At 48.9% G+C, this 27,616-nt stretch overlaps 1 long non-coding RNA gene across 1 annotated transcript in view; it reads right to left on the bottom strand.

The window, feature by feature from the left end:
• Positions 1–245: 245 nt before the first annotated feature.
• Positions 246–27,616, bottom strand: part of LOC138845121 (uncharacterized) — a 54,497-nt gene continuing 27,126 nt past the window's right edge. The window contains exons 3-4 of the long non-coding RNA XR_011381845.1: positions 1,863–2,028; positions 246–790 (exon numbers count right to left, since the gene is read on the bottom strand). This is a non-coding gene — a long non-coding RNA (uncharacterized lncRNA). The remainder of the gene's footprint in view (positions 791–1,862; positions 2,029–27,616) is intronic.

Below are 27,616 nucleotides of genomic sequence, written 5' to 3'. Positions count from 1 at the left end.
ACAGCTGGTGAAGTTGGCCAGATCCCACCCAGACTGTCTTTCCTGACAAGTCGGTGTGTTTACAGGTACAGATAGAGAGGCACACACGCACAGACACATATGTAAAATTAAAATGAGAATGTGTTGTGCATGTTTTTTGCTACTTGCTCTTTTATTCATTTGTGTGTTGTAGTCACAAATAACACAGATCTACTTGCTTACTATTTCATATGTGGGGATATGTCATCAACTGCCTCAACACTGTATTAATGAAGATTTAGTTATTTATTTATTTGAAAGGCAGAGTTACAGAGAGAGAGGGAGAGACAAATGAGAAAGAGATTTTCCATCTGCTGGTTTACTCCCCAGATGGCTGCAACAGCCAGGGCTGGGCCAGGCCAAAGCCAGGAGCCAGGAGCTCCGTATTAGTCCCCAGCGTGGGTGGCAGGGACCCAAGTACTTGGCCCGTCATCTGCTGCTTTCCCAGGCTCATGAACAGGAAGCTGGCTTGGGAGCAGAGCAGCCAGGACTCAAGCCAGCACAGGGAGAGGCTTGACCTGCTGTGCCATAACACGTGACCCAACAGGCTATGAGCAGGTGCACTGCGTTTGGGTTTGTAACATGAAGACTCTGTGCCTGTCCAGTTACCACCATCTTCCAAATCCCTAGAAAGAGAACTCATGGGTTGAAGGAAATGCCTGTGTAACACCTTGATCCTCAGTGCCAAGGTTCCATCCAGAAGGTGGCTCCAACTTACGTGAACCATGATCATGTCAGTTCTCCAACACTGGGCACTGCCCGTCTTCCACATCTGTAATGGGCCGAGAAAGCTCATCTCATCATTTTTATTTGCATTTTTGATTTCTAGAAGTGGTGACTGCATTTCCAGTTTTCCTTGACTATTTGTTACAATGCTATGTCACCCGTCTGTGTGCTCCATCCTGTCTGTAGGGCATCCACCTTTTCTCCTTGATTTCTAGAACTCTGTACGTTGCGGATGTTTACTTGTTGCTCTCCGTAATGCACACAGATCCCAGGTAACATAGTTGCACAAAGCTAGTCTATAATGAAGCCTTTCACCACCAGGTGTGTGCAGTTCTGGAACATTCTACGCAGGCTCTGGGAATGTTTGCTCACTGCCCTGACTGTGTTTCTTTCAGTGAATAGCACTGTGCTCTGCATCTGTGTGTTTCCTTCCATCCTGAGGGGTTACGTGACGATACGTAGGAATTGATGACCTTGAACCTCTGGTATAAAACAACGAGTTCTAGATTTAAAACTCCTCTGAAAACAAATTTCATTCCCCAGCGTGTGCAGAAGCACTGGCCTGGACCAGCATTGTGTGGTCTACAGGTTAGGCTGCTGCCTGCAATACTGCCATCCCACGTGAGTTCCAGTTCCAGTCTTGGCTGCTCAGCTTCTGATCCAGCTCCCTGCTAAGGCACCCAGGACAGCAGCAGTGGCCCAAGCACTTGTGTCCCTGCCACCCACATGAGAGCCCTGGATGGAGTTCCTGGCTCCTGGCTTCCGCCTGGCCAAGCCAGGAGCTACTTGCCCAAGCAGCTACTTGGGAAGTAAACCAGAGGATGGAAAACCTCTTTTTCTCTCTGTCTTTCCTTCTCTCTGTACCTCTGCCTTTCAAATAAATAAATAAATCTTCAGCAATAGACTCTGGAGACGGGTGATGACATATCCCCACGTATGGAGTAACAGTTAATGTGTAGATCTGTTATTTGTGACTACAACACATGGATGAGTAAGCAGTAAAACTCAAATAAATAAATCAGTCTTTAAAAAGAGACAGAAACACTGGCCCGATGATTGTTCTTCCACATTGTGACGTCAGGACGTGCCCTGGCCACGCATGGAGATGCGCCCTTTACCTGCATCACGTCTGCTGTCACATGAGCCGAATCCACACAGAGTCTTCGTAGGTCCCCCGGTGCTTGGCTGTCCCAGCGGCTCCCGGAGTCCAGCCACTTCCTTCCTCCCCAGGGCGCTCCGGGCTCACATTTCTAATGGGCTGTTCCTCCATTCTTCCTCCTCCCCCTATTTCAATAAAAAGAGCAATATTTTTTTAACTGCACAGCAATGCTTCCTTATTATAGAACTTTACATAATGCATAAAAGTTTTTAAAATCATGTAACATAAAGAAATACAAAGATAAAAGAAAAAAATTCTCTGTAATTTCACCACCCAGAGATCATTGCACCAATAAACGGTTCTGCTGGGATCTCCTGGTGGTTTTGCTGTCCAAGATTCTAGACGTTAGGAAACACACACAGACACAAGTGTGTCTGCACGTCTGTCTGAATGAAATCGAATCATAATATTATACAATTCCTGTTTTAGTTAGAAATAAATGTCTGGGGCTGGCGCTGTGGCATAGCAGGTAAAGGCAGCACCTGTAGTGCCAGCATCCCATATGGGTGCCAGTTTGAGTCCTGGCTGCTCCACTTCCAATCCAGCTCTCTGCTAGGGCCTGGGAAAGCAGTAGAAGATGGCCCAAGTCCTTGGGTCCCAGAACCCACGTGGGAGATCCAAGGAAGCTTCTGGGTCCTGGCTTCAGATAGGCCCACTTATGGCCTTTGCAGCCATCTGGGGAGTGAACCAGTCGATGGAACAGCTGTTTCTCTCTCTCTCTCTGCCTTTCAAATTAACAAATAAATCTTTCAAAAAAATGTCTAGGCCAGCGCCGCGGCTCACTAGGCTAATCCTCCGCCTTGCAGCGCCGGCACACCGGGTTCTAGTCCCGGTCGGGGCGCCAGATTCTGTCCCGGTTGCCCCTCTTCCAGGCCAGCTCTCTGCTGTGGCCAGGGAGTGCAGTGGAGGATGGCCCAAGTGCTTGGGCCCTGCACCCCATGGGAGACCAGGAGAAGCACCTGGCGCCGGCCTTCAGATCAGCACGGTGCGCCGGCTGCAGCAGCCATTGGAAGGTGAACCAACGGCAAAGGAAGACCTTTCTCTCTGTCTCTCTTTCACTCTGCCTGTCCAAAAAAAAAAAAAAAAATGTCTAAAGCATTTTGGGGTCCACAAATATTGACCTAAATTATCACTTAAAAATAATTTTATTGTTCACTAAGTTATCTATCCTCATTATAAAAATCTAAGCAACATAGAAAAGTACTACAAATCAAGCAGTAAACTACCGAAATCTCTTCCTCCTGAAATCTCCGACTGCTGTCACTTGATGGTATTTAATCAGCTATCTCTCTAGATATACAGAGATAAAAAAATAAATAGACAAATTAAAATGCCTTTTAAAAATATTTATTTATTTATTTGGAAGAATGAGAGAGAAAGTAAGAAAGAGAAAAAGAAGAAAGAGAACAAGAGAAACAGAAACAGAAATAAAAAGAGGAAGAGGAAGAGGGAGAATCTTCTATCTTCTGGTTTATTCCCAAATGCCACAACCACCAGAGCTGGGCCAGGCCAAAGCCAGGAGCCCGGAACTTCATCTGGGTCTCCCATGTGGTGACAGGAGCCCAAGCACTTTGGGTCATCTTCAGTTCCCTTCCCGGGTACGTTAGCAGGGAGCTGGATCAGAAGCAGAGCAGCTGGGACTCAGACCTGCTGACACACTGGCATTGCAAGCTGTGGCTCAATACAACTGCATCACTGGCTAAACTGTTTCTTAAAAATTAAGATTTATGGGCTGGGCATTTGGTACAGTTACTAATACCCACTTGGGATACCCTCATCCCACATCAGTTCCTGGGTTCGAAACCCAGCTCTGCTTCTAATCCAGCTTCCTACCAATGAGCAGCCTGAGAGGTAGCAGGTGATGGCTCAAGTGCTTGAGTCCTTGCTGCCACCCACGTGGGAGACAGACAGAGATCCAGGCTCCTGGCTTCTGCCAGGCCCAGGCTTGCATTTGGGGAGTGAACCAGCAGGTGGAAGATCTCTGTCTGTCTGACTGTCTGTCTCTGACTCTCTTTCTACCTGTCAAATAAACAAAATTTTAAAATTAAGCTTTACTATCTATGCTAGTTCAAATGAAAACTATATTTAATTTAATTTGAATTTTTAAGAGCTTACACTGTTCCAGTTTGGAATCTTTAGGCTGGAGAACATTCTCTAACAATTAGAAGGGACACAGATGGGAAGGAAGATCTCATTACTTACAGACCTGGAGGGTACACGGCCCCCAACCACATACACGTGGAGATCAGGGGTGCAGGCTGCGACAGTGGAGGACAGAGAGACGCAGGAACCAATGCCTTTACTGGCGTCCAGGGTCAGATCCAAACAGGTCTCTCACAGGGACTCTCACTGGTGAGTTCAAAGTAAGCAGCGCAAGCTCTGAAGGGGTCACACTGTGACTGAGAGGTGGCGGCCACAGGGGTCAGCGGTGACGGTCAAGCAGACTGGATGGAGCTGTGTCCTGGGGAGGAAGCGGAACAAGGCAGGCATCTGGATGGACCACACTGAGGAACTGTGGGCGTGAGGGTGGAACTGGAGATTGTGCCAAGGGTGGCAGACCTGCTGCAGGTGTACGAACGTGAAAGCCGGAGTCAGAAGCCAGGGCCCGGAATTGAACCCAGGGACTCCGGCATGAAACACAGGCGTCTTAGCTGCTGGGCTAAATGTCTGCTACTTGTGTCTGGTCCCTGGTACGATGTGAGGCTGTTATTTTCATGCACGTGGTTTTATGTGTTATAATTAAAAATCTAATTTGCTTTAAAAAGCATTTTTATTTATTTGAAAATTTTCAATAGTTGTACATTTTTATGGGTACAGTGCAACATTTCAATACACGTACATAATGTGTACTGACTGAATCACTGTGACCAACATCTGCCCCTCTTTAAATTCAACAGAAGAAAAATATGCTAATGAAATGCTGAAAAACAGCTATTCTAGATCGACACTCTCCTGCTACAAGAAATAGTAACTCCTATAAAATTTGTGAAAGGTTAAGAAGACAGACTTTACAAACCACACGACTGGTCATGAAAACCCTCTTCTCCCAGGTGCAGACGGCACTGGCTGGCTCCCGATGATGAAGGGGCTCAGGCCGGCTGGCACCTGTCTCTTCTCACCTCTTTCCCCACGTCTCTATTGTTGTAGGTTACAGGAGACTTCCCTCAAGTTCCTGACATTAAATTCTATCTTGCAACCAAATTTCCCCAGATGTTTAGTTTTGTTCTCTGTTGGATAAATTGTTTACAACAATCCTTTTTCCATGAATTCTCTGTTTCCCAGTGGCTTATTTTTATTCTTTGTTGTTGCTGTTGTTGGCTGGTTTGTTGTTGAATTCATTTTCCAAGAAGGACTTCAGGGTTGTTTGTATTTGAAAATGAATGTCTGCTGCCTTTACGTGCGACGGACAATTTTGGTTTTGCTAAGTCGGCTTGAGTCATACTTGAACCTCAGAAGTTTCTATATTTTGCTCCATTGTCTTCTACATTTAAATTCTCTATTGTCATCCAAATAGTGCTTTATCGCTTCTATTGTGGCAAAGCTGTCTGTGCAGAACCGGGGAGGGGGGTGGTCTCCTGATTTTTCCCTTTCTCTAGGAATGTTTGAAGATTCTTTCACATTCAGTAACTTGATCAGTGTGCGATATCTGTTTCGTTTCGACCTCCTGAAACTGATATGCACGGGTGGCAGGTACCCGAGTACATAACCCATCATCTGCCGCCTCCCAGGATATCCATTACCACCTACTCATTTCTCGTTTAAAAATATTCCTTTTTATTCTTTGAACTGTTTGTGTGACTTTATCTTTGGTTTGCTGCAGTTCCGCTATGATGCGTCTAAAGCTGGTTTTCTTTGTATTTAGCTTTCTTCAGATTCATGGTGCTTCTTAAATCTGTGGCTTGATGCGTGGAGTGATTCTTAGAAAGTTCTTAGGCTGTTTGTATTTTCCTGCCTCTTTCTCTTTCCCTTTGGAACCCTAGTTCAGTGCGTGACTTACCACCTTGTGCTGTCTCCTTCCCTCCCTCCTCCCTGTCTCCTTCTCCTTTCCCCTTCCTCCCTCCCTTCCTCTCCTCTTTTTTCTGTACTTCATGGTTTTCCACCTCTCTCCAGTTCACTAAGTCTATCTTCAGCTGCAGCTGCTCCTCCCTGTCCTCCTCCCTTGTCAGCTTAATTTTTATTTTTTTGCCTTATCATTTTAGCATCTTTTATATCTACTGTATCACTTTTTAAAATACCTTTAATTCTCTTGCTGAAATTTCAAACTTGTATTTTATCTTCTTAATCATAGGAAGCATCATTAACTGCCTTATGGTCTCTCTTAGGTTCCTAATGGTCTACTTCTGCTATTGATAATTTTTTTCCAGGAGTGGGCACTGTGCTGCAGTGGGTTAAGTCTCTGCGTGGGACACCTATATCCCCTGTTGGGATGCCTGATTTGAGTTCCAGCTACTCTACATTTCCCATCCAGCTTTCTGCTCATACAGGGAGGCAGCAGATGATAGCCTAAGTCCTCGGGCTCCTACCACACATGTGGGAGACCTGGATGGAGTTCCTGGCTCCTGGTTTCAGCCTGGCTCAGCTTGGATAGTGAACCAGGAGATGGAAGGTCTCTCCCCACCACTTGTCACTGTGCCTTTCAAATAAATTCATAAATCTTTTAAATTTTTTATTTTTCTGGTTCTTGTCCTCTTATAAGCTTTTAATCTTTGTGCACTGGGCAAGACATTTGAGAGTTTGTTTATGTGGATGCTTTAAAGTCCAGACCACATTGCTTTCCTGCAGGAGGCATTCTGTCTGCTTCGCTCAGGAGCCTGGGGCACTAAGTCACATTCAGTCCAGAACTTGGATGTCTCTCAGGGCCACTGAGATGCCTGAACACGGGCCGCAAATACAGCTTGTGTTTCTGATTTATGCTTGCTCCTGGAATGCAGACCTGTGGGTCCCATTCTAAAGTGTGGGACTAGGCTACCTCGGGGCCCTGGAACCCCACTTTGATCAGGCAGCCCTCAAAGCTGCTCCAAACAGCCCTGCCTTTCAGCAGTCGACTCAGCAATTGTTGGACACCTGTGATAGAAAGAGCCGTGAGTGCCAGGCTCAGCCCCCCATGCTCCCGGTTTCTCAACCAGCGCATCAGCGCCCTGGTGTTCGCAGGTGGCATAACTAGAGTACGTGCAGCATTTCTGTTTGCCCTCAGGTGAAGCGCCGGTTCAAACGACTTGGTTGTCTTCATAAAACAGAAGTCCCTGGTTGTTTATTTTTCAAGAAGAACTGAGCTGCCCCTCACCACATGAAAGGAAGGAGTGTATTTCCCAGATGTCCTGACCCCACACTGGGTCCCCTGCGCCGAGCGTGCAGACGGTGCTCCAGGAACACGGCGCGGGCCGTCCTCTGAGGGCTGAGTCGCTGCTGTCCTGGGTGCTCCGGCACTTAGCGTCGTTTTGCTGGGAGGGAGAGCAGGAGCTGGCTAAGGAGAGCGCCGTGAGCTTGTCCGGGAACACACCTGCCTGGGAAAGCGGGTAGATGCGTTGCTGGTCTCATGAGACAAAGCGTGCAGCGCTGCTCCACTGACCAAGGAACCACGAGAGGTCACACTAGAGCTGGTGGAGGGAAGGGGCGAGTGAGACGGGAAGGGGGCTGTCAGCACAATGTGAGTGAACTTCCTCTGGGCAGGGGAGGGTGCAGGACTTCACCAACAAGGACGTCCAAGTTCAGTGCTGAATGGGCTCCGAGTGGGTAAAGCCACTGCCTGCAGCACCGGCATCCCATATGAGCACTGGTTCCAGTTCCAGCTGCTCCACCTCTGACCTAGCTCCCTGCTAAAGTGTTTGGGGAAGCAACCGAGGGTGGCCCAAGTGCTCGGGCCCCTGCACCCATGTGGCAGACTCGGATGAAGCTCCTGGCTTCAGCCTGGCCCAGGCCTGGCCATTGCAGCCACTTTGGGAATAAACCAGCGGATGGAAGATCTCTTCCTTTCTCTCTTTCTCTCTGCCTCTGCCACTCCCTTGCTAAAATTCTGACTTTCAAACAAATAAATAAAACTTTAAAAAATAAGACAGAGAGAGGAGAGAAAGAGAGAGAAAGTTATTCACCTTCTCAGCATGCTGGAATAGAAACCAGGTTACTCAAGGAGAAAAAAAACCAGTGTTCATTTCACCATAAAAAAAAAAAAATCTGCCACAACACAGCCTGAGTCAGTGGTCCTTGGTCACCTCCCCACTCTGACCGCAGGTACCTGGGACAACTGGATACCGAGGGCCCATGCGACTCTTGTTGAAGGGACCTCCATCATGTTGGTGTTTGGTTCCTTTGTCTTCTATCAGTCACACACTTCTCTTGAATGATGGTTCCGTGTCCCATAGAAAGCTCCCACTTCTCTCGCATCCCTCGGGCAGAGCCAGAGCTCACCAAGCCTGCATGTCCTGAGAGTCCACATGGGACCCTTGTCCTCCTGCAGTGTCCGAGTGTGGACGGCTGCCAGTGAGGGAGGCTCCGGAGGAGGTGAGGGCACCATGGCTACCCTGACTCTGGCTGGGGGCTGTCGCGGAGCCAGGTCAACTGGGCATTTTCCTATTTACAAAGAGTTACCAGTTTTTCTCTCTTAATTGACTCAAGGGTATAGCCCTGAGACAGTTTCTACATTCATTACCTAGAAAGAAAATCAGGACAAACAAAACCACAGAAGGCCTGGAAGAATAGCCAGAAAGAAATGATGTTGATTTCAATAACGTATTTTATCTAATTCAATATAGGCAAATTATATATATATAATATATAATCAAAAATATTAGTGAGGTGGGAAGAGGAGTTTGGAAGATTGAGTGTGTTTTCTAAGGAGAAAGTCCTAAGACAGTCTAATCTGAGAGACTCTGACACCATAAGAATCAAGTCTAAATTCTGTTTATTTTCCTCACCTTATTCAATGAGGGGACTAGAGATGGTTAGGCAAACACAATCCACGGAGAACAACACTTCTTTGTATATTTCAGTATACATCTGGGGGTGCAATTACACATGCTAAATATTTGGTAAGAACTCAATAAAACAAGGCAATGATGATGGTGAGGATGGTGGAGATGATGATGGCGACAGGGACGGCGGTGATGGTGATGATGATGACGGTAATGCAGACGATGATGGCGATGATGACGATGATTGCAATGCACTTTTTTTTTTTTTTTGACAGGCAGAGTTAGAGAGTGAGAGAGAGAGACAGAGAGAAATGTCTTCCTTCCATTGGTTCACCACCCCCAAATGGCCACTACAGCCAGCACACTGCGCCGATCCGAAGCCAGGAGCCAGGGGCTTCCTCCTGGTCTCCCATGCAGGTGCAGGGCCCAAGCACTTGGGCCATCCTCCACTGCCCTCCCGGGCCACAGCAGAGAGCTGGACTGAAAGAGGGGCAACCGGGACAGAATCTGGTGCCCCGACCGGGACTAGAACCCTGGGTGCTGGCGCCGCAGGCGGAGGATTAGCGTAGTGAGCCTGCAATGCACTTCTGAGGTTACCTTCCTGGAGCCAGCACAGACTGCACAGGTTTAAAGGCACAGACCCACGAGACAGACCCCACTGACCTCAGGCCTCAGCTGTAGGTGCCAGTGTTTCCAGGCCACTTGCACGGCGGACCGAGTGGCTATGACTTCAGAAGTTCCCACCTCCCTCTCAGGTTGGAGACGTCACTGAGTGAGTGGCAGATCATGCTGAGGACGGCAGTCTTGTTATAAAGGGTGCACGCAGCTTCCACATTAGCACGCGTTGCCCTCAACATGTCCCTCTTCCACCAATCCAGAAGCTCCATGGAGCCTGGGTCCCTGGAGTTTTTCTGAGGTTTACAACACAGCCGTGACCGATGACTGGTGACGCCCTAGCACTCCAGCTCCCCTGCCGCCTGGAAGGCCGGGCTCATCGCTGATTACTTGGCCTTTCCAGCCGAGCGGGTCCCCAGCCTGAGTCCTCTCAGGAGCTTAAACTCAAGAATGGAGCCTTCCAGGAATAACAAGGACGCTCCTGTCACTCAGGAAATCCCACAACTTTAGAAGTTACAGCCTGCGGACCAGGGACAAAGGCTTCTATTATACAACTATGACGAGACTGTGATGATGATGATAACATTTCTAGCACGGTCCTCTCCTCCCACTTCAGAAACAAAATGCTCTAAACCAGCCAAACACAAATATTTTAAGAGAACATGAGAGGCCGGCGCCACAGCTCACTAGGCTAATCCTCCGCCTTGTGGCGCCGGCACACCAGGTTCTAGTCCCGGTCGGGGCGCCAGATTCTGTCCCGGTTGCCCCTCTTCCAGGCCAGCTCTCTGCTGTGGCCCGGGAGTGCAGTGGAGGATGGCCCAAGTGCTTGGGTCCTGCACCCCATGGGAGACCAGGAGAAGCACCTGGCTCCTGCCATCGGATCAGCGCGGTGCGCCGGCCGCAGCGGCCATTGGAGGGTGAACCAATGGCAAAGGAAGACCTTTCTCTCTGTCTCTCTCTCTCTCTCACTCTCCACTCTGCCTGTCAAAAATAAATAAATAAATAAATAAAGAGAACATGAGAAGGGACTCAGTATGAGTGAGGGGCCAGCACTGTGGTGCAGAGGATAAAGCCACCGGCTGCAGTGCGGCATCCCATATGGGTACCAGTTCGAGTTCTGGCTGCTCCACTTCTGATCCAGCTCTCTGTTATGGCTTGGGAAAGCAGAGGAACATGGCCCTCTGTCGCTCCCCCTCTTCGTGGAGGAACGACACAGGACCCTGCGCTGTTCTTTCGTCTGCTCGGCCCTCCCCGGGTTTGCTGCTGGTTCTTCCCGGGTTGGCTACTATCCCTTCCACCTCCGTGGAAGGGCAGTTCCCCCTGGCCACATTCCCCACTTCCGCAGGGGAGCGGCACACCGCCGGCCGGCTTTCTCGGGGGCTGCACGGGTTCCCTTAGATGTTCCCCATAGATGTTCCTGGTGCATGCCGTCTCTCTCCTCCTTTATAGTCCTCCTCCGCCAATCCCAACTCGGCTGCCCACACGCCGAGCACGCTGCTCTCCAATCAGGAGCAAGTCCTACAGTTTATTAGTTGAACTGGAGGCAGCTGTGCGGAAGCTGTTTACTTCTCTCCCAGCGCCATATTGTGGGAGAGCAGATGCATAGAATAAGTCTTAATTCCAGTAACAGTCTAGTCCGGTTTGCTCCCCACAGCCCTCAAGTCCCGGGGCCCCTGAACCCACGTGGGAGACCTGGAGGAAGCTCCAGGCTCCTGGCTTCAGCTTGGCCCAGTTCTAGTCATTGCTGCCATTTGGGGAGTGAATCAGCAAATGGAAGACCTCTCTCTCTTTCTCTGCCTCTGCAACTCTGCCTTTCAAATAAATCAATCTTTAAAAAAAAAAAAAAAAAAAAAGAGTGAGTCCACATGTCAGATCTTGCTTTGATACAGAATAGACCACGGCCTAAGCGGCAGGTAAGGGACTTCCTGTTGGTTGAGCTTCCCTGTGCCACTCTATGCAATTTCATCAGACTTAATTTCCTTCCCTGTGAGCATGTCTGTTGTGAGCCAGCCCCTGGGTATTTTCCAGTGGAAAATGGAGCTGTTGGCTTTCCCAGGCTCACTCCATACTGATGAACTGCAGGTGGAGAGCTGAGAGCCGAGCGTCAAGCAACATGAGTCCTTTGGGACCAGCAGAGGGACAGAAAGCTGGAGCAGAGAATGATGCAGACGCTGAAACCCAGAAGACACAATATTTGAGCAGGAGCTGTCCTACAAGAGCCAATAGTGAGTCAGCAGACGGGACGCACCTGTCCCTGAGAGCCCCACAAAGCAAAACCAACCCCAGAGCCGAGGACGCAAACAGGAAGACCAAACCAGACCACTCAGACAGGTTTCAGCAAACAAACTCCGCTCTTGGGAGAGCAGGTGTTGCTGAGAAGTGCACACCTGACACACACACATGCACACACACACACACACACGCACAGTGCTCTAGCTTCCGAGAGAGGAGCTCTGCTTGCGTCTCTAAGCGCCTGTTTCTGAGGTTGCCTTTGGAGTGCTTCTCTTCACCACCAATGCTCGCCCCCTGTGTAAATGAAGGCTGGCTGCGTGGGCTGTAACCAGCAGCTTGCGTGAGATGGCCTCACGTCTCTGGGATCTGCCTTGCCAGAGGGTGCTAGGTCCAGCTCAGGAGGTGGCTATGCCAGGACTTGGAGGATAGGGAGGAGAAATCTGGTCATGCCCCTCTCCCCCTGTTGTAAAGACAGGACCCCAGGGCTCTGGGAACACGGCAGAGCTAGGAGCTAGAGTGGCTAGCATTTCCCGTTGACCGCATACCCCAGCTGCACCGCAGTGTGGCGCGCCAGCCTCTGCTGAGCCGTTAAGACCTCTGCGTCTCTTACGGAGACCTGGGCTTGAGTCCTAGCTCTGCTAAATCAGCCCTCGGGACAGCGGTCAAACAGCTGGGTCCCTGCAGCGCATGCGAGAGACCTGGACTGAGTTCCTGGCTCCCCACTTCAGCCCCAGCCAGTGTGGGCATTTGGGAGAGCAAAACAATAGATGGGAGCTCTGTCATCTGTCTACTTATCTATCTGCCATCTCTCTCTCTCTCTCTCTCTGCCTCTTAAATAAGAATTCTTTTTTTAAAATTTATGCACAGATAATATTCACCATGGTGAAAATTGATTTTCTATCAAAATTGACATGGTCAGGGCTGGCATTGTGGCGCAGTGGGTTAAAGCCCTGGCCTGAAGCGCCGGCATCCCATATGGGCGCCAGATTAAGGCCTGGCTGCACCACTTCCGATCCAGCTCTCTGCTATGGCCTGGGAAAGCAGCACAAGATGGCACAAGTCGTTGGTCTCCTGTATCCATGTGGGAGACCTGGAAGAAGCTCCTGGCTTCTGGTTTCAGATTGGCACAGCTCCAGCTGTTGTGGCCAATTGGAGAATGAACCATCGGATGGAAGACCTCCTCTCTCTCTCTGCCTCTCTTTCTCTCTCTGTGTAACTCTGACTTTCAAATAAATAAATAAATCTTAAAAAATTGATATGGTCTACTCTCAATGAGGGAAGTATTAAAATTTTAAGAAACATTTGAGGACCAGCGTTGCGGCGTAGTGGGTAAAGCTGCTGCCTGCCGGTTTAAGTCCTGGCTGCTCCACTTCCAGTCCAGCTCCCTGCTAATTCGTCTGGGAAGGCAGTGGAAGATGGCTGAAATCCTTGGGCTCCTGCACCCATTTGGAAGATCTGGGAGAAGCTCCTGGCTCTGGGCTTTGAACCAGCCCAGCTTCAGCCATCGTGGCCACGTGGGGAGTGAACCCTCTGCACACATGCTCGCTCTCTCTCTCACTCTCACTCTCACTCTCACTCTGTGTGTGTTGTGTGAGTCCCTATAACTCTGCCTTTCAAATAAATAAATAAATCTTTAAAAAACAACAAAAAGAAAGAAACATTTGAATCTTTCTGGGTCAGATTCTATTACGAGGGTCCCAAGCCAAGCTGAGAATGCCTCTACCTGAATCAATGTGGTTAGCTCCAGATTTAAGCTCCGCATCTTTCCTCTGAGTCCCAGCACTCGGGTGTTCTGCAGGCCTCTCGGATTCCTCTGGTTCCAGTCCCGCTCACTGTCCTCCCCGGGAAGCTGCTCCCCTTCTCCTCGATCTCCTACCTCAGAAAGCAGATTCACCCTCTCCTGCTTCCCCAAGCCAGCAACTGGGCACCAGCTCGATTCTTCTTCTTTTAAAAGATTTATTTATTTATTATTTGAAAGAGTAACAGAGAGAGATGGAGAGACAGAGAGAGAGAGTAAGATCTTCCATCTGTTGGCTCACTCCCCAAATGGCTGCAACGGCCCGGGCTGGGCCAGGCCAAAGCCAGGAACCAGGAGTTTCTTCTGGGTCTTCCACATGGGCGCAGGGGCCCAAGCACTTGGGCCATCTTCTACTGCTTTCCCACACACATTAGCAGGGGGCTGGATAGGAAGCGGGGCAGCCAGGACTGGAATCAGTGCCCACGTAGGATGACGGCACTGCAGATGGCAGCTTAACTGGCTATGCCACAGCGCCGGCGCCTCCGTTCTTCAAAGCTCAGTCTTCCACACCAATCACCAAACCCTGACTGTTCTAGCACACACAGAAGAAAAGAGCTTTGCCCTGTGTGTAGATCAGAATAGCTTAAAGGCATGCTATGATTTCAAGCACTTTGCAGGCAGAAAAACTACACTAAGCAGTCAGGTGCGTTCTAACAAAATACACTGAGTGGTGCATTAGTTAATATGGCTGCTGAGTTCACCCATCAACTACACAAGCAAATTCACATTCCCATAACAAACACATTTACAACTTAAGTCAACAATTTGTTGAAAGAATGCAAGTCCTACCCTCCCTCGGAGATGATCAGAAACCTTCAAAGGTTATGTTTCTGAGACATTAAATTTATAGTCAACTAAAAACACTTGTACTATCTCAATGAACCCCTGATCCGTTCTCACTGAAAATCCTAACCACAGAGAGGAACTGGAGTTACGACTCAGGATTCAGAGCACACACATTTTAGCTCTCCCCGCGTCTTTTGTCCCACTTGGATTATTTTTTCATTATATTCTTGTTGCTGCTGGACCATAAACAGTCTACAAGCTTTTGCCTTCCTCATTTTGCTGAGAAGGGCCACGACTAACACAGCACGCAATCTTGAAGTAGTGCGTCGACCACACGATTTCTTCTTTTCTGTGATGACAGAAGTCTCCAATTTTAACTGAGGTTAATAGAAATGAGAGACTTAGAGCCCTTCATCCCCTGTTTCTGAAATTCTCTGGCATCTGTCCTCTTTCTCAACACTGCCACTGTCACTGGCCTACTTGCGGTCCCATCATCGTCTGCCCGTGGCAGCCTATCCCCCCTTCCTACCTTCCAACCACTCCCCTCAACCTGATATTTCCAAAATGGACAAATGTCCTTCTCCCCCACTCTTCTGTTGAAAGCTATTTGTGGGCTTCCTTTGCTCACAGATGAACAGAAACAGTGTCCTGTGACATCACGGGCCCTGAAGGCTTGCCCTCCAGGTGGGCGGGGTCACACCCACATCTCACATGCTTCACTCAGGCAGGAGCAAAATCATGGCCTCTTTCTGTGTGCTGTCCATCTGGCGTGAAACAGGCCCTCAAACAGGAAACCACGTTCTCTGCATCTTCTGTCTCCTGGCCACAACTTTTCATTACAAAAAATCTGAAACAGATGCCAAAGTTGGAAAACAGAGCAATGAACACCCATAGATGTACCACACGGGTTCCAAAAGTGATCATTGTCCCATCTTTTCTTTCTATACTGAACGCTTTCTTCTTTGCTGAGCCATTTGAGAGAACACGTGGATGCCATCACTTTTCATGCCTTAATATTTCAGCATTCATTTCTAAGGAACCAGGGTGTTCTCCTGCATAACCACACAATGGCTAGAGCCCCTAAGAAAATAAACAAGTTCTTGCTATCATCTCTTGCCTGGTCCATATAAAAAATGTTCCAGTTGTCGCCCCCAATATCTGTTTAATATGAGTTTTGTTGAGATATGATTCACTTTCCAAAAGGTCTTTCGTGTTTCCCAAAAGCCCATGAATATGGGAGAAGATTCTAGAAAGGTTGCAGAGCAGGCAGCAGGGGCCCTCTCTATGCCTAGAGATTTGCAACATTCAGGAGGATAACTGTGGTTAGTCTAGTAAATTGTGGTTGGTTCTGTCAACCTTAGCTCTCAGTGTGAACCCCCATCGCACCCCCAGTTCCATGGCAGGTGACAGTGCACATGGTCCCAGGCATAGCTTGTGCAGCCTTGGGGAGCCAGGGTGAGCTGCAAGGACCCTGTCCCCCAGACAGCAAGGACGCATGCTCTGAGTGCTGTTGCCGGCTGTGGAGCTGGAGACGGACAGGAGGGCAGGCTTGGTGCGACTCTCACTGCCATGGTTACTGCCTAGCCTCCTCTGACTAAAGCACCTTCCCAGGGGTTTGACGGGCTGGTGCCCTCCTCCCACCTCCTTCACTTTTTTTAATATGTATTTATTTATTTGTAAAGCAGAGTTACAGAGAGGCAGAGGCAGAGAGAAGGAGAGAGAGGGAGGGAGAGGGAGAGAGAGTGAGAGAGAGGGAGAGGGAGAGGTCTTCCATCTGCTGGTTCACTCCCCAAATGGCCACAACGGCCAGAGCTGCGCCAATCCAAAGCCAGGAGCTTCCTCCGGGCCTCCCAGTGGGTACAGGGGCCCAAGTCCACTTGCTTCCACTGCTTTCCCAGGCATAGCAGAGAGCTGGATTGGCAGTGGAGAAGCCAGGACTCGAACCGGCGTCCACAGGGATGCCAGCACTGCAGGCAGTGTGGCTTTACCTGCTACACCACAGCACCGGTCCCCCTCCTTCACTTTTAACTTTTTCTTCTTTTGGAAGCCAGACACAGAGGGACCAGGATATTCAAGTGCAATTACATGTATAAGAAAATATAGGAACTCCCTGTGCACGCCCAGGGAAAGGTATAGACTCCCTGACAGTACCCAAGAAGGGCGAGGTGCGTGCTCCGGGCTGGTCCTGGTGCAGTTGCACCCTAGAACAATGAGAAACAAATCAGCAGGAAACAAGAAATAAAAATCCAGCAAACCCGGGGAGAGGAAGAGTTCCAGATAGCCAGTCATATGGTACTCTTATTAACAACAAAAAAAAATTGCAAGGAAAGCTTACCCTGTTCACAAGCAAGCACAAATCAACAGAAACTGCCTCTGAGAAAGCCAGATGGTGAACTTCTTCACAAAAGTGCTGAAAGAACTATTGTAAAGATGCTCAGAGAACTAAAAGCAGACACAGCCAAAGTCAAAATCAATATATAAGAAAATGGGAGTATCAACAGGGAGAAAATATAAAAAGGAAATGAAATTCCAGAGCTGTCCAATTTTCTAGAGTTTCAAAAGAAGATGTGAGCAGACAGAAGAAAAATTCAGTGAATGTGAAGATAGAATGTGGGGGGGGGGGTGTGTTTTTATTAAAAAACAAGGAAAGCTGGGTGTGGTTCATTGATAGTGACAAAGATTCTACTATGAGATGTTAATGGGGAAATAAGGTGAAGGTATATGGGAACTCTATATTACTACCTCACAATTTTTGCTTTTTAAATTTGAAACTATTTGGAAATAAAATGCTAAAAAATAAAAGAGAGAGAGATTTTCATCCAATAAACTTAAAGACAAAAGGTTGAGGAAGAAGGAAATCTGTGGACACCATCAAGTGGACCAACTTGCGCTAATGGAAAGCCCAGAAAGAAAAGAGGCAGAGAAGATCAAAGGGGAGCGTTTGGAAGAGGAATCCTTGAAAACTTTCCACATTTGAGGAAATGCATGAATATAAAAATCCAAGAAACCCAATAAACTCCAAGCAGGATGAGCTCGCAGAGTCCCGCACCGAAGACAGTGTAATGAAATGCTGACAGCCAAAGCAGGGAGGCCATCTCGGACACGGCATGGAAAAGTGACGTGTCACACAAGGCGTCTCCGCCGAGGTGACCAGCACCTTTCTCATCAGCAACTGGGAGGCCAGAAACGGTGGGTTGACACATTCTGGGGGCTTCAAAGAAATAAAAACAATAACAATAATAGAAACCATGAACCAGGAGCCTAGATCTGAGAAAACCAGCTTTTGAAAATAAGGGTGATACTTAGGAAAACCAAGGGACTTCATTCCTAGACCTGGTCTGCGTCAAGAGTTACAGGGACCCCTCAGGTTAAAACGCAAGGCCACCACATAGTGATCAGAGCTGCATGAGGGAGCAAAGATCTCCGGTGAAGCCAACACGTGGCCCCTTTGAAAAGCCAGTTTACTGTAACTCTGCACTCCTGCTTTTTTCTGCAGGATTTAAGAGACCAAGGTACTATACATAATTATTAATCTATGTTTTTGGACATGCATTGTATGAAGATGCAATTCTGTGACCAGTAATTGAAAAGGGTGGGGATGGAGCTAGATAGGAGGCCAGTGCTTTCACATCACTGATGCTAAATGGGGGTAAATTCAAGTTTGTGTTATAGCAGTGTTAGGGGATTAAACACTATCTCCCCAGGGCCACAAAAGAGAGCTAGAGAATACACCAATAAGAAAATGAGAAGGAAATTTAAAATGTGTCACTGTAAAAAGCAGTATAAATGTGTATGTATATAACATCTACATCTGAAGCAAACCTGGGAAAATGCTTTTAAAAATCATAAAATAAAGAAAAATACACTGAACACAAAGAAGACAGTCATGCAAGACATGAAGGGCCAACAAAACCCTGTAAGGCATAGAAAACAAAGAGAGAAATGACAGGGTTAGTTCCTCCTTATCAGTAATTACTCTAAATATAAATGGATTAAACTGTCCAATGAGAAGAAGATTTTTAAAAATAACCCAATTGGGGCCGGCACCATGGCTCACTTGGTTAATCCTCCGCCTGTGGCACTGGCATCCCATATGGGCGCCGGGTACTGTCCTGGTTTTGCTCCTCTTCCAGTCCAGCTCTCTGCTGTGGCCCGGGAAGGCAGTGGAGGATGGCCCGGGTGCTTGGGCCCTGCACCCACATGGGAGACCAGGAGAAGCACCTGGCTCCTGGCTTTGGATTGGCACAGCGCCGGCCATAGCGGCCATTTGGGGAGTGAACCAACAGAAGGAAGACCTTTCTATGTCTCTCTCTCTCACTGTCTATAACTCTACCTGTCAAATAAAAAAAATAATCCAACTAATTGCTATCTAAAAGACTCACTTCAGATCCAAAGACACAAATAGGTTGAAAGTGAAAGAATGGAAGGTGGTATTTCATGAAAATAGCAACCCTAAGAGAGAAGAGAAAACTATTCTAATATCATATGAAATTGACTGTAAATAAAAAGATTACAGCCATTAAATACTAACAGAGGTTTAATACAACAAGCTGCTGACTCAAACACTCAACAATGATTAAAATGGTAAATGTATGTGTATTTTAACACAACTTATAAGTAATTTAAAAATTAGTAACCAATGAATTCCCTGCATTTGATTGCTGTATTCAACCTCTTTTAATTTACAATAGTCCCCTTATCCCTATACAGTTTGTTTTTTGTTTTCTCTCCCATTTATCTTTTGAAGAGGACTTTTGAAGGCCCCTTGTAAAATATCTCACAGCTTGGGGCCGGCCCTGTGGCATAGTAAGCTAAGCTTCTGCCTGAGGTGTTGGCATCCCATATAAGCACAGTTTTTTTTTTTTTTTAACTTTTATTTGATGAATATAAATTTCCAAAGTACAGCTTATGGATTACAATGGCTCCCCCCCCCATAACTTCCCTCCCACCCGCAACCCTCCCCTTTCCCACTCCCTCTCCCCTTCCATTCACATCAAGATTCATTTTCAATTCTCTTTATATACAGAAGATCAGTTTAGCATATATTAAGTGAAGATTTCAACAGTTTGCACCCACACAGAAACATAAAGTGAAAAATACTGTTTGAGTACTAGTTATAGCATTAAATTTAAGCCCTGGCTGCTCTACTTCTGATCCAGCTCTCTGCTAATGGTCTGGGAAAGCAGTAGAGGATGGCCCAAAGCTTGGGTCCCTGCATCCATGTGGGAGACCTAGAAGCAGCTCTTGTCTCCTGGCTTCGGATGGGCCCAGTTTCAGTCATTGCAGCCATTTGGAGAGTAGTCCAGCAGATGGAAGACCTTTCACTCTGTCTCTCCCTCCCTCTGTCTGTAACTCTGCCTCTCAAATATTTTTTTTAAAGAATATCTCACATCTTGATTTGTTTAGCTGTTTTCCTCTTCCTTTTTTCCAGTATTTCCTGTAAGCTGGACATTAAGTCAAAAGGCTCAAAAAGAATCACATCATGAATTTTGTTTGAAAGAACACTTGGCTGTTGATTTCTATAGATTATCATCACATCAGGGACCCAGAATTTAGGTTGTCTTCCTCTAACTCACTTTTAAACTTTATATTTTGAAATGCTTAGATACTTGCAATAAGTTATAAAAATAGTACCTGAAGGTCCCTTGCTTCACTCCTTTGCCCAGGGTCCCCGTATGGTGACATCACATGTAGATTTAGTAAAAATCAGAAACAGGACGTTGACATGGGTATAACACTGTTAACTATAAACCTTACGTATCTATTTGTTCCAATTTTATGGGCCTTGGTGATTGACTTTTTTCTTTGCAGTCTGATCGCATGTTCTGTTCTGATTCTTACAACCTGACCCCAGCGAGGCTGTCATGCGGGATCATTACACTCCCTTGCAGTGGGGAAACAGTAACCTAAACATCTGCTTGTAGTCTGTGCCTGCCCCTCTAGGGGAGGGAGAACTCAGATTCTGGGGAAGACAGCTTTGGGCGTGTTGCAGGAGCCAAATCTTTCCAGGAGTCTGATGACTGCAAGACCATTTTTCTTTAAAGGCCTTTTTTAGAATAGCAAGATGGATGTAATGGAGAAGGAAATGGCTCTAACAAATGGGATTTAGTTGCCTACAGCATGGGCAAGATGTTGCTACAGAGTTCATTATCCTTCAAAAGCTGACGCAGTGCTGGGGCAGGATTTCGTCCTTTTTCCTGGGGAACATGAGGCTCGGGAGTCTAGACCCAGACGACTCCTCCAGCAGTGTCATCTGCTATCCCCTTCTACCTCCACCACTACTGCCTTGTGATTCTCCTCCGCGACCCTCAGAGTGTCCTCAAATCCACCACCTGCTATTTCTGGGTGTCAGAGAGGCCAGGAAGCTATGTCAAGAGTCAGGGAGGAGAAAGGACTCGAGACAGCAAGGACGCTGAGGCCTGAGTCTGCACGGACACCTGGATCCGGCGATGGGTAGGTGGTGAGGTTCCCAGCTCCAGAGCCCTTCCCCCAGACAGCATCGCTCTAACCTGCGAGCGCTCTGAGGCCCTGTCTGCAGGGAAGAGACAGCCTGGGTGCTGTGTGCATGCCCCTCAGCTTCAGTGGGTCTACGTGGACATCTACCAACAAGATGACCAACGAGCTAAGTGACCACAAACACTGGACTTCTTAAGTTCTTACATTCCCTGTTCGCGTGGCAGTATTTAATATAATCAACCATTTCCTCCCAGAAATCTTCCATGTCAGTCAGAATTCAAAAAGAAAGAAATACCACTATCAATATTTTAAGCATAAAGGACTTAACACAGGAGTCAGGTCTGGGCTGTAGCTGGATCTCCAGCAGTGCTCCTTGACCGTGGCCTGCCAAGGAGCTGGTGCCTTTGCCCAGGTCCGGCAGGTACACAGAGGAATCAGAACAGAATACCGAGTTAGCAGCTTTCAGTCCTACAGTGAAATACTGGAGGCAACCAAATTTACAAAGAGAAACATGTTTCGCAGCTCAGTGTGGGAGGTTCTCGTTGAAGCCTGGGCAGCCCCACTGGGCTGGCCTCTGTGAGGGCGGTGTGGACGTGCAGAGGACAGTCACGTGGCGAGCCAGGAAGCAGAGAGGGCTGCGGGGCCAAACTCAGCTTCTCTAACAAACCTCTCATGAGAACTCAAGAGGTCACAGAAAAAGTATATCCTAGGGCATTCCTTCAGTGACCTGAAGACCTTCCACTTGTCCTACCTCCTCAAGGGTCCACGACCTTCCACTAACACCACCCTGTGTATCAAGCCTTTAGCACTTGGGCCTTTGGCAGGGACACCCAAACTAACACCTAAACCATAGCAACCACTGCTGCTACCATCTAGGAGTTAAAAAGCAGCTACCGCCATCATGGCAACTAAGCGGCCACGCAGCCACTGACCGCACACCGGAAGCTCCATAGCTTCAGGACCATACATACCAACAGGAAACAGCACAAGGAAGCCGGGTGGCAGCCTCTGCTCCGTTTCACCTCCTAAACCTTGTGTGATGCGTGTAATTGGTGGAAACCAGTTTGTATCCCATCCTCTGACCGCAAGGGAATCTGGGAGACAACACAGACAGCACAGAACAGATGTCGAGTGCCTGTGACTGCACCAACACAACTTTCTTGCCTGCGGCTAACCCTGTGGTACCTCATCTCCTACCTGTTCCTTATGTGTTGCTCTTAGTCTACACTCAGATCTATCGCTAGCCATTCCGAATTCTGTCTGGGCAATTCCCTGCACTCAGTGCTTGAGTGTCTCCATGTATCTTGAGTGTCCCCGTGTATCTTGAGTGTCCCGTGTATCTTGCGTGTTGCTGTAACAAAATCCTCAAGTCTGAGTAACATCCAAAATGAATAGGTTTACTTGGCTCATGGTTCTGGCAGCTGGAAGATCCTAACAATGTGGCCTTGGCATTCTGGCGAGGGCCCCCAAGTGCATCACAACACGTGGTAGGAGCAGAATGGGACTGGCCACGTGGGGAAGGGGCCACACACGTGGCAGTCTCGTTCTGTAACAACCTGCTCTCGTGAGAACTGATCTAGCCACACAAGAGCCAGCCCACTTCCACGACCCAGGCGTGGATCTTTTCTGGGGCGTTGCCCATGACCTAATTGCCTCTCCACAGGACCATCTCTTAAAGGTCTCATGACAGCACTGCTGTCCTGGGAACCACCTTTAGGTCACAAACCACATCCAACCCTAGCAGGAAGGACTCCAAGACTTCCATCTCCACCAGGCCTATCTCCACACTGTACCCTTATCTCCCACTGTCTGCTGGATCTCTTCCTATGGTCCTATCCAAAATCAGACAGTTCACACCCCCTCCCTGACCTGATTTCCATTTAGGGATAAGGTGATGGTGACCATCATCTGCCTCATTTTCCATGCAAGAAACCCAGGGGTCTCCCCTGACTCCTCCTTCCCTTGACTCCCCATCTAATTAGGCACAAGGACTTCAGGGCTGCACATAAAAAATGTCTCTCATGGCCCACCTGGACCCCTGGAAGGGCATCACAGCTGGTCTCATTGCCTCGTGTGTTGCTTTCCCTCAAGTCCATGATGCACTTAGAAAGCTTTGTTAAAAGCATACCTCAAATCTCTTAAAGTCTTTGTGTCTCTCCATACGCTCAGTCCTGCCATTACTATGGCTACCAGGGCCAACATTCAACTTACATCTGTGGGGGTGGTTTCAGTGGCTACCGCAATACTGACATTCTCCCACACTTTAGAACTCCCTCCACCACTACCCATCAACTCAAGAGTTGATGCTGGGTATGTTCTGACTGGTGGGCACCCGTGCCAGTCAGTTTCCCCTGAGGATGGACTCCAAGGCTTGGCTATTGGGAGAGTCGGTTCATCCCAGGGCTGTTGACTAGAGGCCTGGCGCTGCACAGCACACCAGCCTGGTCCCTGAAAAGACTCCTAAGCAGCACGTTCCCAATCCACGTGGCAAGGGAGTGGGGCTCCCCTGGCGGAGGGACCAGTACCCCAAGGCCCTCCAAGACTATGTCTCAGAGCTGCTCATACCTGGACATACAAGGGGACATCACCTCTGTTGTATGTGGGTTCCCAGAGTGTGCAGTGAGCCATGGGAGCACAGAAGGGCAGGTGTTCACACAGCCCCTTCAGGTGCTGGTGAGGTGCCAGGGAGGATGGCACCCTTGAGAAAGACAGGCACCTGGAGGGATGCTGTGGAGACCAGTGCGAAAGCCATCCCTGTTCTACTTCTGCTTCATTTATCCGAAGGCCTGGCTAAACCCTACCCAATGCTCATCTCTAAAGGGAGAGTTGACGGGTAAGTGGTGCTAGTTCTGTGTTACTCTGAGTGTATACTATTTCAGGTGAGGACATAGATCTCATATCTCCATTTTATGCACAAGAAAACTGAAGTGCACTGAGGTTATTTAAAACCCAAGTGGCTGAGCCTACATTCTCAGCCCATCAGCCACTACTTCACTGACAACAGGAGTAGAAGCATTAGGTTAAACTGAGTTTCATTATTCTGATAAACGTGTTTCCATGACTCAGCCAATATAAAGATATTGAATTGATAAAAATCTAAGACAGCATTATGAGGGGTAAAAAATTTTGTTAACACAACTGCTGTGCATCCAGTAGATGCTGAGAGAAAATTAGGCATCTTGAAAAATGCTCTTAAAGTTAAGTGAATCCTCCTCAGTCTACATACTACTTAGTGTCCAGACATTCCATGATACAATCACTGGAAAAGGTTTATTATGACTTAAGGGCTTCATTTCTCTAACAGCAGGTACATCAAATGAAAAAAATCATATCTATGAACAATCTGTACTATTACTTAAATCTCTGAGTAGGGACAAGGTTGAATAATGTCTATAATTTAGCCTATTTAGAGAATAAAATGGAACACCTTTTAAGGTGTGGGGCTTATGTAATGACTTCTGCATTTATACTCGTGTCTTGGCTGAGAAATGTTTTCATCTGTCGCTACCGCCCCCCAAGCCTCCTCATCTCCTTCTTCCCCCCGCTCTGGGCTCTGGCACTTCTGGGAGAGTCAGAGTCCACGTCCACTTGAACACTGACCTCAATCTAGCAGCAGCTGCAGCACGGCTTGCTCAAGGGGTGCCTCCCAGGCCTGCAAGAGCTTGTGTCGCTGGCTGTGCCTTGGCAGGGCCCGCTGTGTGTCCCCAGCCACCCCGTGACAGTGTCCCCCAGGCCGGCTCCTCCAGGGCAGCAGTAACCTCACACCTGTTCCTTGTGCATCCCAGGGCCCAGCAGACGCCCTGGTCACATTGGCTTCTCAACAGTGATTTGATGCACGAACGTACGTGGGCCCTCAAAACACTTGACATTGGCCTTCAGGGGAACTGAGGCCGCAGATGTCTGCTTTTCAGAGGACTACTGACGTTTTGCAGAAAGTTAAGTGTAAATGATTTGCTAAGGAGGCAAAAACTGGGGGTGGAGTGCAGGATTCTCAACTCCAGGAGATGAGGGGCTGTTGCTCTCTTGACCTGGGAATGGTCCTCAGGTTCCCTATTTCCCGGGCTCTGCTCCCCGCTCTCTGCCTGCGACTCACCCTCTCCTCCGTCTCCACATCTGAGCCCAAGCAGCCCTCCTGTCGGCTAGCCTCGGGCAGCGTTCTGACCACCAGACTTCTGCTTGCTGGGCGTTTGCTCCTAAAACATGCAAATGCCGCGTCTGGTTGATCTGTGGTGAGACACTTCTTGAAACAGACCCCAGCATTTGATGATCTCATCCATTTTCCAAGACTGTGTGTCACTCACAACCTAAGGATCGGGAGGAAAGCCAGGTTTAAAACGCAGTCCCCAGTGACTGCAGCCTGCAAGGTGATCCGCCTGTTTTCCTGACATCCCAAACTCACAAGAATGCGCATTGGCAGTTTTTCCAGACCAGATTTCTGAGCAACCGGCTCACTTGTCTGAGAGACACAGCTAAAGTCAAAGACATCGAGATCTCAGTGAGCTTCCTGGCTGCTTCCCCTCAGCTACACAGACAGCTGCTTTGGAGACCAGCATTGATATTCACTGAGATAAACAGGCTTGTGTCCTGGAAGAACAGCAGTGTCCAAGTGATGTTAGAACAAAGCTACCTCCCTCCCTCTCCCTCTCTCTCTCCCTCTGCCTCTCCTTCTCTCTCTGTGTAACTCTGACTTTCAAATAAATAAATAAATCTTTAAAAAAAAGTGTGGGGGTGGGGCGGCGCTGTGGCATAGTGGGTAAAGCTGCCACCGGCAGTGCCAGTATCTCATATGGGTGCCGGTTCGAGTCCCAGGTGCCCCACTTCTGATCCAGCTCTCTGCTATGGCCTGGGAAAGCAGCACAAGATGGCCCAAGTCTTTGGGCCCCTGCACCCACATGGGAGACGCGGAAGAAGCTCCTGGCTTCGGATCAGCGCAGCTCCAGTCATTGCAGCCAATTGGGGAGTGAACCAGCGGATGGAAGACCCCCCCCCCCACCTCTCCTTCTCTCTCTGTGTAACTCTGACTTTCAAATAAATCTTAAAAAAAGAAAAAAGAAAAAGAAGCAAAGCTGATACCATGAAAAACATCACATACGCTTTGTAAGCAGAGACACCATTGCTTGGTACAGCTCAGCATTCATTCATTCATTCAACAAACATTTCTGTTTGGGGGCACGGGGCAGCCTCTGCGCTCGTCCCACGCAAATCAGGCACACGGTGCCCTGCAGTTGGTCATCCGGTTGGGCAGACCAAGTACAGTGCAATGGGGGGGGGGTGCTTTGTGCAGCGCTCTGTGGGGACACAGGAGAAGGTGGCTGCTCTGTCCTGTAGGGTCCTGTGGCCTTCCAGAAAAGGCATCTGTGGACGTGGATCTTGGCAAGTTGATATGGGATAGGCAAGCAGCTAACTAGGTCTGCTACGCTGGACGTCACAGCCCCCATGGAATTCTATCCTCCTACTTGGCGATCAGAATGCCCCCTTTCCTGGGATGCATGTGCTTCATCGGGACCTAAGCGGGGACACCATGAAAACGTGGATGTTAAGCTCCTTGTGGAACTGGTGGAGGTGCCATATAATTCCTAGGTGCTTCCCAACTGGAGGCATCCCCTCCCACCTCATAACAGAGACAGACAACTACGAGGGACTCGCTCGCTCGCTCGCTCGCTCTCTCTCTCACTGAACAGCACGGCTGGGAGGGCTGCCAGGAGTTTTTCTGTCCCTCTCCTCCACCCTTCCTCCTTTCGGGCAACCTTTTGGCCCACTGCCCACTCCTGGTGGGTATTTGTGGTGGCAACCCGTGCTCGTGTGTGTGCGTGTTCACTTCCTCACCTTCTGGATAGAATTTTCCTTACGGGCCAGCACTCAGCACACTCCTCTTTGTGCCTGACAAGGGCCTCGCCCCCATCAGAGCGAGTGGTGGTTTGCTGGCCCTAGAGGACAGTGGCTGGGGAGGCTGGAGGCACAGCCAGGACGGGGACCTGGAGGCACCAGGACGGCTCCCCAGGAGGCACCAGGAACATCTCTGTGCTGACGTAGTCTGCAAGGTCAGCCCTAACGGCCGCTGAACCTAACGCCTGTGAATTTATCCGGCCTCCTCGGGAACCCGTTTTTTCCTTTTCATCCTGAACACCTTATGGGGTAAAAGCTTCCATTTATAGGCTATAGGCTACAGGCAGCACTTCCTTCTGTGTCCTAAAATACTCCTTAAATGGTCGCCAGCAGGGCCACACTCCTCCTCTTGTACCACGGGGTTTGTTCCTCCCATGGGACCCCCAGGCCTCCTGCAGACAAGGCCGGATTTGAAAGGCTGCATGCCCAGCTCAGCACAGGTTCCACCCCCTCTTGCCACCCCACCCCCCAGACCCAGGCTGTGCTGCTTCCTCTATCACAAGTGATCTGCACGCTGTGCCTTTGCCAAATGGAACAAGAAAATCAATGTATCAATATGCAAGGAGAACTCCCTCTGCCAAGGCTCCCAGGGCAGGACCTTGACCCATGGGACCAGGAACCCCAGCCAGCCCGTGAGAAAGTTCTAGATGCTGAATGCACCAGGTGCCGAGAGCCTTCGGGGGTCTGTCACCACAGGACACACCTGGACCAGCCCTGCCAAGTGCAAGGTCAGCCTGGCTCGACCCTGCCGTGGGGAGGCTCCCAAGCGTCACTTTCTTCTAACACTGTGACAAAAACACCAGGAAACGTTCCCCTTACACCTCAGAGCCCCCGGGGACTGTGTCCTGGAACGGGGTGCCTGGCCAGAGCCAGGCTGGACTTCTAAGGAAGGGACAGAATGTGAGTCCCACACAATCCCGGGGTCACCTGCTGGCTCCTTGCATCCAGCTTCTGCCCGCACTCGGACAGCGGAGCCGGCCGGGCTCTGGCCCAGGTGCTGACCCTCCGTGTCCTGGCTCCGGCCTCTCCTCC

Source organism: Oryctolagus cuniculus, chromosome 14 (genome assembly GCF_964237555.1).
Source record: "Oryctolagus cuniculus chromosome 14, mOryCun1.1, whole genome shotgun sequence".
NCBI lineage: Eukaryota > Metazoa > Chordata > Mammalia > Lagomorpha > Leporidae > Oryctolagus > Oryctolagus cuniculus.
Note: the sequence above shows the minus strand (reverse complement) of the source record. Positions and strands in the feature narration are given on the sequence as shown.